Raw genomic sequence first — 15,770 nt, forward strand, 5'->3', positions numbered from 1 at the left:
TCTCAGGGTTGTAAAAGCCAAACCCCTGTTGTCAACACTGGCTGTGCAACTGTTTGTTGACCCACAAGATCCATTGATTTTTCATCAAACCCTTCCCCCTCACTGGACGAATCAAGGAGACGCCACCTGGGCCTCCATGCCCTTGGCCTTCGCCTCAAGTGCGATGTAGTGATGCTTGCCACACTCTAGGTTTCCCCTGCCAGTATCACTGGTGCCCACATGGAAGAGCAGCAGGGGGAAATAGTCTGAGGACCAGACAGACCTTGGCAATCTCTCCACAGCATCCTGGATCCAAATGCCTGGCAAGCAGCAAACATCCCTAGACAACAGGTCAGACCAGCAGATGATGGCCTCCATCCCCTGCAGCAAGGAGGCTCCCACAGCTAATGCTCCTGCTTCCTGCTACTGCTGCTGCAAGGCTTAGGCTCAGCCAGCTCAGGTGCTTCATTGGACACAGCTCCCACCTCTTCATGAACCTCCTCTGTAGTTGCAGACTCGCAGATGAGGCAAGAGTTATCCTCCTAGTGCAAGAAGTCACAGGATTCCAGCCTTTACCATCATGGAAGTCTTTGGTAAACACAGGCATGGCCAGGCTCTTGAAGAAGATTAGTTAGTGTCTTTCTCACAATCTCTGTTGCTGCACTGCCTGCTGACCTCCTCCCATAGCTGCTTTACTTGATTACACAGACCCTTCCCCAGTGCGCACCTCCCACAGGCAAGGAGCCCATATCCCCCCACCCCAGAAAGAGGACCTGGTCAACCCTGCAGCCCCAGGCCACAGGGCTGCATCCTCCCTCAGGAGCTCGATTTGAGTTGAGCTCTTTGGCACACCAGGGAGAGCTGCTCCATTGAGTGGTGGGGGACCATGCTCTGTCGCACTTCATCACCATCACCACACATGTACACTGTGTACAGCAGAGCCTCTGACACCCTCCTGTGCATACTTCTGCATAAATGGTTATGTAGGAGTCTCCTTAGCACCTACTGGAAGGGTGCTTGGCCCTCCAAAATCAGGAGTCAGCTGGAAAAAGAAAACTGAAAGCACCTTTGGATCAAGAACAGCTGACAGAGCTGTTAGAGGCTTGCTAACCACCCCAGTCCCTGTAGCCACACATTTCCAGTGGCAGCACTCACCCCAAAGGTTCCTCAAAGAGTCCATCAGAGAAATTCTTAGAAGACCTAGGAGCAGAGACCAGAAACTGCTTGCACAAACTGCTGCATCCACTGGTTACCTCTTTTAGCTGTGGCTCCTGAGGCGGGGTGTTCAGTGCCGTTCATTATGAGCTAAATTCAGCCATCAGGTTTGTGGGGGTTTTTGGGTTTTTTTGTGGTGTTTCTTTGTTTGTTTGTTTTGGTTTTTTTTTTAATTACACTGACTTACAACAGATTAAGTTTCTGAAAAGGGACCTTCTTCAGAAGCAACAGCCATCAGAGTTGACAGCTGGGCTTGTATTGAACCTCCCAGATTTTAATAAGTCTCCATGTAGTTTTTCAGCTTTAAATATGCTATTGCAATTCCTGGGTTAGAAGTTGCTACCTAATGGTCAGATACTGCGGGATCAAAGAACTACAGCTGGTATAAGCTGCTTTACCCCCACCAAAACAAGAGGAATCACAGCAATTCACAATCGTTCTGCATCTGGAGAGTGTGGTTTCTCCATTGTACGTGTGAGTGACAGCTTCAGTGATGAGACGGGACCAGACTGAGCCTTCAGAATTCACTTAAATCACTGTCACCCATACATTTGTAACAGGAGAAAATGTCAACTGTGGCAAATCAAAATACGTTTTCAGAAGCTGTCTCTTAGCACAAAGTACTATTAATGACATTACACAGAACAAATATTTATTTTATTCAAAATCTGATAATGAAGGATCAAGATTTTAAATATTATAGTTGCTGGAGGAGGGGCGGCTTTGCAGATAGTACATTTGTTGGTGCTGTATAGGCAATATAGGTCAACTGAAGTCAACCAATTTGTAAATTTTTATAGCTAGCCTTTTCAGTTGTAATTTTAATGAAGTATTGAATGCACAGAAGTATAACACATTGAGGTGCATAAGTTAGTGTTAACACATTTTAAATATTCACATGTACATTATAAAAAAACTGTTAGAAAATGATATGCTAAAAGGTTATAAAAGCAACAGAAACTGAGAGTTTCTTGACTATAAAAGTTTTCCATCCATCACTTCCATAAAACACTAAAATAAGAACTTCCTTTAGTTATCAAGCCACAAGTTTATACTCAAATGAGAAGGGGAATATTCACCAGCCAAGAGAAAATACCTGTTGAAGGAGTATATTAGGGATGGAAATAAGATGACTGTGAAGCCTCTCAAATTAAAAGCCATAATCTCATTGGCCATTGAAATACTTGGAAGAATGAAAAAGGGATATGCCAGAAATCCATAATGTGATTTATAAAATGTGGGTCTCAACATCTTCCTGCCTACTTGTTTTTTTATTCTTTTTTTAATTGTGAGATGTTATTTCATCAGCTTGGAGGAAAGAAGTGTGGCCACAACCCGCTTATAATATGGACAATTATGGAGTTCTTCCCTGAGGTAACACAGATTATTCCCCTCACTCTCTTCTTGCAGGAATTCAAAACCTAGTTCAACTCAAAATTAAAGCACAAATGTGACAGACATCAAGCTAATTTGTGATCTATAGATTTTGAATATTGCTCTTTTCTCCTCTGAAATTCTTTTTTTAATACTTATTTAATTGACTCCAGTTCACTGTTTTACGCTTTGTTTACTGATGTTTATATCTTTATTTTTATTGAATTTATTATTTTTATTATTTTTTAAATTTTACTTATGACTGATACAATGAGATGCAAACACTGTAGGCTCCAGAAAATTTTAATATATCACCTGGTTTGTCTGAAGTGGAGCCTAAATTTCAGGAACCATCAAAAGCAAAGGAAACCCACATGAGATTAAACCTGTGGTAGATTTTGGAGGAAGAAATTGTCATCTGGGACCTGCCTGCTTGCAGTTGCCATAAGAGATAGCAAGCCTGTTTCGGAGAGAATACACAATTATTTGCTTTCCCTAAAATCTTGTCTCCCAAAAACTTTATCCACATGTGGCTGAGGTCAAACATCACTTGGGAATGTAAGAAGATTGCTCGATCAGTCCATTCACCACAGGTTTCTAACTACAGCTGGATTTGTTGGAAAAGGGAAGCTGGCTTTGTGTCCCTGCTCTCTTGCAGCCAAGCACTGCTGTCTGGGAGCAGAGATGGGGCCAGAGCCCAGATGCTTTATTTATTTAGAATGCATCTTCATCATTACATCTTCAGGGAAAGTTTGTTAGCTTTGGCAGAGTTCTCACTTCCCTGCACTTTTATCTTGTGATACAAGTTGACGACAAAGTCACAAATGATTCACAGAGGTTGGAGTTTTCGTAATACTTGGTGAAAGTGTCAGGACTTCCAGAGAAATTATCCAATTAATACCGCAAATACTCCTTAAATGCAAATGTGAACGACTGGTTTAAAAGTATCATTTAAAATTCTAGCATCTACTCACTAAGCTGGATTCTCATCAACTTTTTTAATTGTCCAGGAACAGCAAGGTCCTGCCTGTCCAGCCTGGCTGTGACCTCAACTCCTGGCTTTCCTGCCCCTGCAGACCAGACTCCCAGGCACTGGCGCAGCACCCCACGAAGCTGGTGGCAAGATGTACCCATGGCTTCTCGCTTAGGCTGGCCAGCAAAAGAGTAGTCATCTCAGGTCATCTATCCAGAAGTGACTTGCCTAAGGCTGAACTTACCAAATAGAAATAGGGACCACTAGGGAAAAAATCACCCCTTTTTCTGAACCAGGTGACAGGAGGAAAGACACTATGGAGGTGTCTCCCTCTCTCCATGGGAAGAAAGGCTGGCAGCCCAGATTTAAATGACTATTTTTCCTGTGTGAGAGGTTAAGTGAGATGAATCCCACCTCCAGTACTTGTATTAGGAGCCACAGCTATTTCTTTCCCACCAGCTGCAGTGGAGGCAAGATGTGGCAGGCCTGCATAGCCTGGATCACTCATCTCAGTCTTAGATTTAAATGCTGTATTAGTAGAAATGCCTAAATTAGGCATTTAGAGTAGTTGGTTTAAATATGGTCCCCAATCATAATTTCATATACTTTTACAGTGCCTGGAAACACTTGGGCTTCTTTCCAGACTGAAACATCCAAATAGTATTGCATTATAAAGATATCCTGAATGATATATAGCTCTGTATCACAAAGTAATGCATAGCATTTTTATCTATGTTTACTTTTTCCCTGAGTTTCGTCTGAATGTCCCCAGCGATGTTGCTGATATTAACCACAACAGTGACCAAAATATGATTGCCCCACTGTAGAAAAAAATAATAAAAAAAGAAGCTGTTTTCATATCTGAATATTCCTTTCTCCCCCCCTCATTGTCATTGTTGAAAGATATTACTTCAGAAATTGGCCAGTTCAGTTCATTCCAAGTTTTAAGAGGCAGTAAGAAGGTTGCAGACCTACCAGTTAGCCTTATCTAGTTATTTAATCAAAGAATGTATACTAATTGTATCCTGAACACTGTATTGTCTGCTCTGCCAGGAAAAAGTAGTCTCCAACTCAGTACCTTGCTGGCTTACGGTTCATGTAACAATGGGGAAGGTTTTATGGAATTTAATGTAAGGCAGAGAATGTAAATTCACTTGGCTTTTTTTGGGAAAAGAAGTATCAGGGGCCAGGATAAAGGAAAAAAAAAAAAAAAAAAGACAACCTTAGAGGAAAAAGTTCCAGTTTATGGGCCTCATAAATATGGATAGATATAAATCCAAAAAAAGTTATATACGTATGTTTCATCTGTTTCTGTTATACTCTGGGGTTTTTAATCTTATGTTTAGTTTTTCTATTCACAGTAATGACACCCTTATTAATTGAATGGGAATCAATGCAGAGATGATCTGGAAAGTACATTGAAAATACAGGTATTTAGCTTTTGTGAAAAATACAGAATTACTATGCGTGATTCTGTGCACCTTTATTCATATGATACTAGGGAGGAATATACCTGCTTTTGAAACTATATCCTGCTGTCTGTTACATAAATCCTCATTTTATTTAAATGTAACGGAAAATGAACATTCACTTTGGACATTCTCTAGAGCTTCCTCAGCTTCTGGAAAGGTGGGTTCTGCTTTTGGAGAATGAAAGAACAGTGAAGCCCGGTGAGAGAGAAGAGGCTGAGTCTTACATCTCCATGTGTTTATGTGAATGCTTTGTAGAAGTGCAGCCAAACTGCATTTAATCCAGGTTTTATTCTTTTCTCTGTTAAGGTGAGTGTCTTTTACAGACAAACCATGATCCTTGAAGATAAACCCATTGAGTGGCAAGATCTAAAAATGTCTCTCATCTGCCATATTTTGTATAAATTAAACCTTGCAGAGACCCCAGCATGTCCACTTTTTTGCACACGGCTCATAATACAGTGGCACCATACATTCAAAACGCCTTTATCTGACCATCACCACTCCATTCCTGCTAATAATTTTCTCTTCATCTGCTCCCAGACAGCTCAAATAAATGATTCCAAGCCCCTTTTTGGTTCTTTGGAATGAAATATAGTTACATACTATAGAAACATACATCCAGCGCAGGCCAGGGAGAGATTTGCACAGTTTCCATTAGTGCAGGAACTCCTTGGAGTATAGTTTAAACTGACTCCAGGAAAATGTATTTGAAGATGCCATATAAGAGAAAGGAGGAATCCTCTGTTTAGAACAAGCTTTGAAGCAGAGCCTTTGTGGGTTGCATTCCCCTATTCTAGCACAGAAAGACCAAATATAAGCTTTCTCATAGACAATTTCTGGATGGAGGAAAAAGTTGTAAACATAAGGTCAGCAATGCATGGATACTCTCAAAGTATTTCAGTATGACATGGAATTTACAGCCACCGTGACGTCTGTAGTCACTGCAAAGCAAGACCTGTGAAGTCACACAACACAGCTAACAGGCTGAGAGACCTCTGAGAACATTTAGCAAGTGGGAAGCTGACAGCTTCTCAAGGTGAGGCCAAGAATAGGCAGTGTTGCTAGAAACCTGTGCTAATAAAACTGAACCACAGGTTTGCATAAAAGAAAATATTCAAAGGTATTGTTATTTTTAGACTTCTATTATTTTTAAAAAGAAATACTCTCTTAGAACCTTGTAAATAGAAAATTTACTTTCATGAAAAAGATTTAAGGAAGATTGTCCTGGCTTGTGTGCCACAAAAGACCTTACCTTACTTGGTATGCACGAGTGAAATCGGTATTAGTTAGGAAATGTTTGATGCTTTTTGCTATGAAAGCATTAAATTTAGATGCTGTGTAGGTTTTTGCATAGATATTCTGGCATTAACAGCCATAACCGTATCTTTAAGTGTAGTCATGTTTGTTCAACACTGTCAGTTAGAAATCCATGTTTCAAGTATTCATAATTTTGTTAAATTTTAATAAACCAAGATGAAATTTCCCATATTAGAGGACTGCCTTAGGCTTATTTAATTTATTTTTTAATTTTGACAAAATGCTTTAGATAATGTTTTTGAGACCAGGTGACACATATAGTTGTGTCCACGCTAAGAAATTCTTACAACCTTTTTATTGAAAGGCTGTATCAATACAGTGCTTTGAAGCATGGACCCAAAAGTTGGCAGTGGATGCATATATTGTGTGGATGTCAAAGATGTCATTTTATGCATAGACATGCTGAACTTTGCAGCTAAATTAAGTGTATACTGTCTCTGCTAAATGTGCAGGTTTACGGTTTAGCTCTTCAGACTACGTCAGCACCATGCCTCCAGAGCAAGTGAGGAGCTGCCTTTCCAAGCACTGGGCAAGCAGATTCCTTTCCCCGCTGCTGCTGTAGGAGCAAAGCAAGGTGCAGAATATTGTGTCTTCACTGACCTCAACCAAACTGGACAAACTGAAAGAATGGGTCGATTGTTCTTTTCCTTGCTTCATTCTTGGAAATCACTCAGCCGTTTGTAACTTAAGGAAGCAGGAGCCTGAGGCACATTGTTGAACTTTGATCATTTGGGTTAAAAAAAAACAGTTACAAGTGGGACCTTGTGAAGGAAGATAAAGGAAGTGTTTCGCATAGGGACAAATCTTCATCTTCTGCAAATGTGTAACATCCGTGACTTTCAATGACAGACACCTCTTAAAGATGGAATATCTTGGATTACATACATCACATGCTACAATTCATTGGTCTTCCCATCAGGAAAATAAAACCAGATCAGGCCCAAAGCACAACTGGAGTCAGTTTTTAAGCATTGCAGTTTGGAGAAAGTGTCATTTTACTGTGTATTTCATGGCTGAGAAACAGAAACACTGGAAGGAAAGCTGTTGATGCTGTGCCGTATGTCTAACCAAACTGGAAAACAAATAACAGAGTATCTCATGAGATCTTGTCCTCATGAGATTTACAGACTTGAGAAAGTGTTAAGTATATGAAACTATGAATGCTCGAATCTCAGAATCTCAAAAGATTTATGGCTTGTCAGTTGTTTTTAACATGTTGTAGTCTACTTTATTATGAACTCAAAGTATCTAAACTTCTTTTAGCTTTCTTTCTAATTCTGTATTTCTGTAAAGCTATTTAAAACTACCTTTCATGCCACCACTGAGGTCAGAAAGTTTTATAATACCAGGGAGTGCATAATTTCCAGAAAAGATAGAGCATTTTATGTGTTTGCACTTATAAAAAGTGCATGTGGTGTATTTGTTGTAGAGCTTCTAATCATGCTTTTTTAAAAAGCATAGAAGTTTTAATTCAGAACACACCAGTCCTGACAAAAAGAACAGAAATTCCCTGACAACCAAGGATTTATCCACACATCCCACTAGAGAAATCCACATCTCCCATTAGATAAAATCTTCCATGATTTGTTCAACCTACTAATCTTGATTTAAATTCGGAATCAGTCAGTTTTTGGAGCAATCCGAAAGTCACTTCTGCCTGTAATCATAAAGTATTTTTTTCCAAAAGCTGCATGTGATTTCTCAACCTGAGAATAGTGTCACTCTACATAAAGTTTCTACTGATGTGAGATTAAATTTCTAAGGCCAAATACCAAGTGCAAATCTATTGTATTGATATAATAACAAAACTCCTGACAGTGATCCTGGTCAAAGGAACCAGTCCCAAGACCACAGGCTACATACAGAGTCAGGTAATAAATCTGGAGTCTGCAATTTCTTCGTTGACCCTTTCCAATAAACTCCTGCTCATACCTTTTAACCCTTTTGCTTCCCTATTTGAAATACTTCCCTCTTCCTCAGGACTTTCAAAAAGCTGCTTCTGAAGGTCATAAGCCTTGTACCACTGGTGCTGATTAGACGGAGTCATAAGTCCCATGAGGTGCTCTCTCTCCAGTGAGTTCTGAGCTGAGCTTCAAGGACAAGGGATTTTTTAATTTTTCACTGAGGCACTGTTGCTAAGTATGATGGTATATCAAATGGAAGGAAGTTAGGTAGATGTGTGGGACAAATTCAGGCTGTATAATGATTTTTGGTGCTTCACAACACCTAAAGGTCTCAGAGAACAGTAAGAAAATGAGATCAGAAAAGAATGATCTGTGCAGTGTGGGTGAGCTGGTGATTAAGGTGCTGCACTGGCATGGGATGCCCTGGTTTCTCTGCCCATTCCGTGATGTGTCATCAAGGCGGTCACTGATCCAGGTATCATCTTCCAGCTTTCACCAGTTTTTTCTGAGTTCAGCTGTAAATTCACTGTGGCCTCAACATTCACTGTGCAAATTTAGTGCTTCAGACAACTTTGAAGCATCTCAGCCCTTCCTTACCCAGTCAGAAAGAATATGAATTCTGCTTTAGCTTTTGTGAGAAGAAACTCTAGGGTTTTATAGCATACAAATATTTCCATTCCCAATCCCCAAGTGAAATTTCACCAAAAAAACTTATTAAGGGAACTACATTACACTCTTCCAAATGTTTCTGCTGCTGTCTTTCTCTTACAAGTTTGCTTTCTCAACCTTTTTCCAAAGATTTTCTTGCTCCACTTCTGATCTTGTCCTCCCTCTCTATTCTCTGCTAGACTTTTCCTCATTGGTCTCTGTCTCCTTCCTTACTTCTTTCAGAAGGGATGTGGGTCAGCACTGGTCAGCCATGCTTCTCCAGGCTGATTAGACACTTCTGTCTCTGTTTGACGGATGAAATTCCCAAAGCTCCTAGTTAATTTTAGGGTGGCTGGGGGAGGAAGGAGCCTGGCACTGAACCAAACACACATTTAAATGTGCCAGAGAATTACAAAGCAGTCAGAAAATTGCAAAATCTGCAATTTTTATGCAGCCCACAATTTTCTAGAGGTCTTGATTGTCATCCGGAGTTCAGTGTTTTACAGGAAGTGCAAAAGGTTACGTTTCCAGTGATTTTTAGGTGACCCCAAAACTATTACACTGGAAAAAAGTCATATCAGGATTAACTATTTCAGTGATATTTATGCTTATTTCAAGAGCAGTGAACATGGAGAAAAAGCTTTTTTTATGAAACAGATTGCAGTTTTGAAGGTGATTTTTATGTAAGTTTATATCCACAACAAATCATTCAAGCAATGGTGGATCTAACACATTTTGTCTTTGGGGACATCCAAACTGAAAATTCTGCTGTAGGAGTGTAGTTTTGTGCATAACTATATAACAAAATGGAGGTTGGAGAGAACAGTATCTTACAAGGCCAGAGCAGTATAAGTTATTTGTTGTATAAATAATGCTAACATGAGAACATGTAGCTGCTGCCTGTTGGAAAAAAACAAAGAATGGAAGAATGGACGTTACCTTGTGACTGATCTAGCAATTTGCTCCAGTGTGACTACTCTGCATGCACTCCAAGCTGCCAAGCACCAGCTTGCGATCTTGTGGACAGCCAGCAAAAAAACACTGGAGGTGACAGTGCAGGCACCTGAAGGTACAGAGCTCTATAACATGTTTTTCAGCACAAAAAACCACCCTATTTTATTCAACTTCTTCATTAAAAGGAGCGCAAACCCACAAATATATGCCATGAATTCTCACGACTCAGCTCATGGATGAAATGTCAGGACAGCTGGGGTGTCAGCAGCATCTCATTTTCTCCTGGGTACTGCCTTCTGTGCTTAGGCAGAGTCGCCACAAGTGTGCATCTGCAGCTTTAAGGATAGCTGATGAAATCCCCCCATGGTGGGCTACTGCAAAGCCACAGCATGCTTTCTGTCCCAGTGTGTCATGGTGCCAGGTGAGGCGCTAGCACTTGTGCTGTTTGCCTTCAGTGCAAGAGGAAAAGAAGAGATCTTACTGATGGTTGCCAAGACCCCATGGACCCTAAGAGCTGCATCTATATCCAAGAATCCTTTTAAGGTTTCCCTTTGAGCTTTTGCTTCTCTCAACTCTTTAATTCTCATCAACAGACAGTTGCAAATGTCAAAACTTGCAGAGATTGTCTTCACTTGCAGAAGCTGTCTTATTTGGGGCCCTAGCCTGGAATAAAACTTATACAGCTGTGATTACAGTCTACTGTGCACCCCACAGCTCTGGCCTCTCATGCACAGCCCAGTCAGTGTGGCTTTGATGCAGGGATGGGAGCTGGGCACAAACAGCCACTTCTGAGGGGACTCAGTGAGCAAGGAGCAGGGAGTTGGACTAGCTGATACTTATGGGTCTCTTCCAACTCAAGGTATTCGATGAAGAGAGCAGGTACTGTCCTGCTGGTTCCTCAGTCTCCAAAAACATGGATTGTTTGGGGTCTTGCATTGAACCCAGATCCCTAGAGGTGAAGGATGTCCCATGTGTCCCAGTAGACTGTTAAGTACATGAGCACACATGCACAGCATACGTGTGAGGGATAGCACTTTATATACAAAGACAATCTGGTTTTCAGTATATGAATTTCCTACATGAAGAGTCATTTTTGGCCTACCTATCTTGAGAAAATCCTGCAAAAAAATACAGCTTGCTAATTTCCTCTAACAGGAATTCATATCAAATTAATCAAACAATTGTTACTTACATCACTGAGATCATCTGTTTAATGAAATGATGTCTCTCTTTTCTATTGACATACTTCCTAAGCTGATATTTAAGAACAGCATCAGAAATATGTGTTTATAAGCTTAATTTCTCCATGCTAAGTCTCTTTATAACTTACAATCATACATCAACTTACACTTGTGCTCCTTGACACTGGAGAAATGGTGATGACTGTGAGGTTCTTTTTATAAAAAAGAAGACTAATAAAATTAAGCAATAATCTATAAGCATGAGAAGGTTACAGTTTTAAATAATGTCTCCTGCTGCGAATGGAATGGCAAGGTAAAGTAAAGGTTTTAGCATTTATAAATGTCAAGGCAACACAGACGTTCACTTTAACAGCATGACATCCATATCACTTTTAAACTTATTGCACTTAAAGATTATTACCACTATACTATACAGATGGTTTCGGGATCCAACTTAAAATTTTAAATGGTTTTGTATTTTAAGGCTTTGTTGAAATAACTGATAATTCTGCTAAACGTCTTATCACTAAAGCCAGGAATAACAGTAATGCTACAAAAAGCGTCACATGTTTACATGATATTAAATTTTCTAATGAGAACAGAAAATCCTAAACAATTTGACTACAGTCCTGGATGCTGTCTCAAATGTTCTGATTAAAAAGCACTACAACTGGAATTGGCCAGAAATGTCATTTAGCTCAAGCAGTATTTTCTGTCTGCTTGCTGTCAAGAGACACAGGAAATGCTGGAATTAAATGGTATAGATTCACACTGTCATCAAGACACCGCGCTTTCAAAACAGTGGTGAAATGTATTTACTTAGCCAGAAAGAAATGAGGTTGAAAAAGTTAGAGATGTCATGTCAGCACCTCCAACTGGGAAATAAGATGTGGTCTATATGCCAGTTTATTGCTCTGATCAGGGACCCTGACATTTTCCTTCCCTCTCCCTCCCTCCTATCCTCCAACCTGCTCAGCTGAAAAGAATGATGAAAATGCACCACGGTGGTTTCTTCCAGGATGCCACTGCCATTTGGTGATCTAATTGGCCCCAGAGGGCCACTCAACCATTTCCATCAGAGATAGAAAAGATTTTCTTCCTTCTGCTAAAGACTGATAGGAGACATTAATTATGCGGACAGCATCCAAGAGAGCAACAGTCATTCTCAACTAAATCAACATGCAAAACAGCCATGGAAATTGTCACATCATAACAGCAAATCGCTATGGCAGGAGGAAAAAACCCTCCAATTTATTATAGAAAGGAACCAATGCAGAATTGCTTTCAATGTGCAGATTCTACAAAGTACAAAAGCTGCACTTGCTATTGTCTCGTTTTATTTCACTAAAATAGAGTATTTCCACAATTTCTGAAGAAATATTGTAATAAAAGCCAGAGAAGGATTCTTGAATCTTTTATTTGAGGTTCTTAAACTATTAGGAAACAAATACATTTCAGCCAGCCATAATGGGTTATGCTTACTTTTATAGGACCACTCTTTTCCCCACTTTGAAAGCATAAAAGAAAAAAAATGGGGGGAAAATCTCAGATTCCAGTCATTTCTCTCTCAGAAAACATGAATCTTTCTTAAAGTGTGAATTGAAAATCCTGGGAGAGGAAGAGAAAAAGAAGAGGTTTTGGACAATGAAGGCTGCTCCATTTTCTAGCAGTACAAAATTGGAGAAAATGATTCTTCCTTCAGAAAAAAAGCAAAAGGAAATATTACTTGGGGATGGGGGGGGGGGGGGGGCGGGGGGGGAATGGAAAGGGGAATTATTGCAGGATGAATATTAATAAAACAGGGCAAACAGCCCCAGTTCTACAGAGTACATACATATTGCAGACAGCTGCATAATTTACCCAGCAGAGAAGTGTCACACGGAGCTATTGTCAGTACCAAAGCAAACTCATTTGAAGCTAGCTCCAGCCCCCTGACACTGCACTGCCACCCCCATGGAGGTACCCTACTATCATCTCTAAGAAGAAAAGTCAGTCACTGGAGAAAGCTCTGGGCTGTGCTATCACCATGACTTAGCCCCACCAGGGCCAACAGACTCTATGCGCAGGCAGGCACTTTGCATCTGTGCTGCAGCACGGTTGATGCCACCAGTGTCAAGTCTGTGATCTGTCAATGTCAGGGAGCAGCAGCATGTCATCTACACACCATAGAAAGTAAATTCACATGCTGTCCAGGAAATTGTAAAAATATGCACATAATAGCTGGCAAACCCTCATATTTTGGAAAGGACAAGTAAAAGTGTAGGCAAGCTCATGGTTTGAGGTGGGCTTTGTTTGTCTTCCATGCATATGCAGCATGCCAGAGCACTTCAGCTTCCGTCAGAAGTGTTTCAGGTCATGGGCAAACAGTCCCTGCTCTTCCTGTGCCAAAGCATATGCTTGAGTACCTGAGGAAATTTGGGAATATCCAGAGGGCTGATCTTTCTTGCTCAGTTCTTGGCTTAAGCAATCAGTGGGATGCAGATAGGTGGATTCATCCTTCTCCCATCTTTGGAGTAGTAGAAAAAATTCTGGCCCAGCATCTGGAAATCGTCTCTGTGAGTCTGATTCCAGCCAAAAAAGATTCAAGCCAACATTATACATTGCATTACTAGACAACAAGCTGTAGTCTGCAGAGCTGAACTCTTCCCTGTACAGTCTTAGAATCCTCCAGAAACACTCCTCATGAATTCCCATCAAGAAAATTCCATTATCCCATGCTGCACAGCCAAGACATATTAATTCCACTGCAGAGTGTGTTGGAAAAAAAGAGGAGTTTACCAACACATTATGCCTCATGGGTCTTCCCTGACAAAAGAGTACCTTTGCCAGTAACTTAGATATTAAGAGGACCAAGACAAAACAGTGAAGGTGAAAGCACAATGCTCACTGTCATTGTTTTGCTGCTTTTACACTGCTTTTAATTAGAAGTATCTCACTTTTTGCACAAGTGCCTGTTGTCAATCAAACCTCACTGAAATTGGCATAGATAACTGTAGGTTAAATCACATCATTTCACAAGTCACAGGATTTTATGATAACATATCAAACACTTTCATGATGCCAACCAATCTGTCAGCATCACTATGAGAAACAGATTTTTTTTAAATTAAGAAAAGATGGTAAATGTAGTTAAAATGGTAATACAACCAGTGAAGCCAGAACATAATGAAGTCAACATTGCACAGTACATAGAGTGTGCTTTCTGCTTGAGAGAATGTCTTCTGGCAGCCAGTGACCAGTAAAATCACCCTCTTGGCTTAGGAAATCTGTTTCATCCTGAAAGGTAAGGGGTTTGGGTTTTTTTGCAAACAAATGTCTTTGCATAGCACTGGGTCCCGCACAGACCCAAGTCAATGGACTCTAATCACCATTGACCATTAGCTGTGGTCATTGGGACTCCATGCAGAAGCAAGTGTCTTCCTGCACTGTGTGTGGCAAGTCTAACATCCTGGTCTAGTTAAGCACTTAAATAGAATCACCTGAGCACAGTAACACTCGTTATATAGTGAAAACTGATCATCAGCTAAGAAATCTGCCAGATCAAAGACCTAATAGATTTCTAAGAATGCGATGAAAATATGTTCTACATAACAAGCATCAGTGGGTGCAAATCTGTGCTCCTTCCACTCTAGACACTGCTTTTCAGGGACAGAGGCAAGTGTTTCACAGCTGGAGCTGGTCTTTTTTTTTTTTTTTTTTTTAAATTCTAAAGTAAATTTTGTTTTAATTGGCAGCTAATGGAAAAGGGTGTTCCTGTTTTTTAAAGGGAGGCAGAAAAATGTAGGGCTGGTTTCAGGCTGCCATAATTGTAACAACATTCATTTGTCAGACCCACAGGGAAGCTAGGGTGAAATGGTAGCATGCAATACCAGTGTGTATGCTACAGATGCTACCCAGGGATTCAGGTTAATTACATACCAGGCATGCTTAGGGACCACCCATGTAAAACAGCTGGCAGGATGGAGACTTAAAATTGCTCCCTGCTGGTCCCACCGTTGCACGCTGCCCTCTTCAATTCAGTATGAATCTCTTCGTCTGGGCTCATTTACTTCAGCCAGGATAAGTAACTTAGACTCACTTATCTCTGCTCTCTGAGGCTTGTTGGCTTTGGAATTGATCTTCTCCACTCCCTACCTCCTATATTGCTTCGATTGTCTAAACCTGAAGAGTTTATTGATGTGGATGGATATAGATTTCCAAGTGCTGTACACATCACTGCAAAAGCCAAAGGAAGCAGGTATTAATTTAAAAGAAAAATTAGTAACAAAGACTCTCTCTAGTGTGTAAGCTCATCTACCCAAGGAATGATTCACTGTTTTACACAATGTTCTGATGTTGTTATACAAAATATTCTTTTCTTATCTTCACTATAATACTGAATCATCTGAGATGCCACTGAGGTCATCTTGTTATATTTGTCTTAATTCTGCACTTCTAGGGTCTTCCGGCTCTTAGCTGAACCACTACAGTGCTTCAGGATAGGGAGAACTTTGTGCTTTTTTAAAAAAGTGACGCATTATGAACACCAGTATGACCGTAGGTGATAGAGGGTAATGGAATATATTTGTAGTAATTCTTTTCACCCAGATCATGAATTGGGTTTCATTTCTTAAGCCATTCCATAACCATAAATTAAAATGGTGATAAAATGTCCTTGGCTTTAGAGATATCAGCTATGAATGACCATCATTCTTCATATAATTTTTATTGTTAAATTGTTTGCCTGGTATTGCTATACAGTAAATATAATATT

This window comes from Falco cherrug, chromosome 6, assembly GCF_023634085.1.
Source record: "Falco cherrug isolate bFalChe1 chromosome 6, bFalChe1.pri, whole genome shotgun sequence".
NCBI classification, from domain to species: Eukaryota; Metazoa; Chordata; class Aves; order Falconiformes; family Falconidae; genus Falco; species Falco cherrug.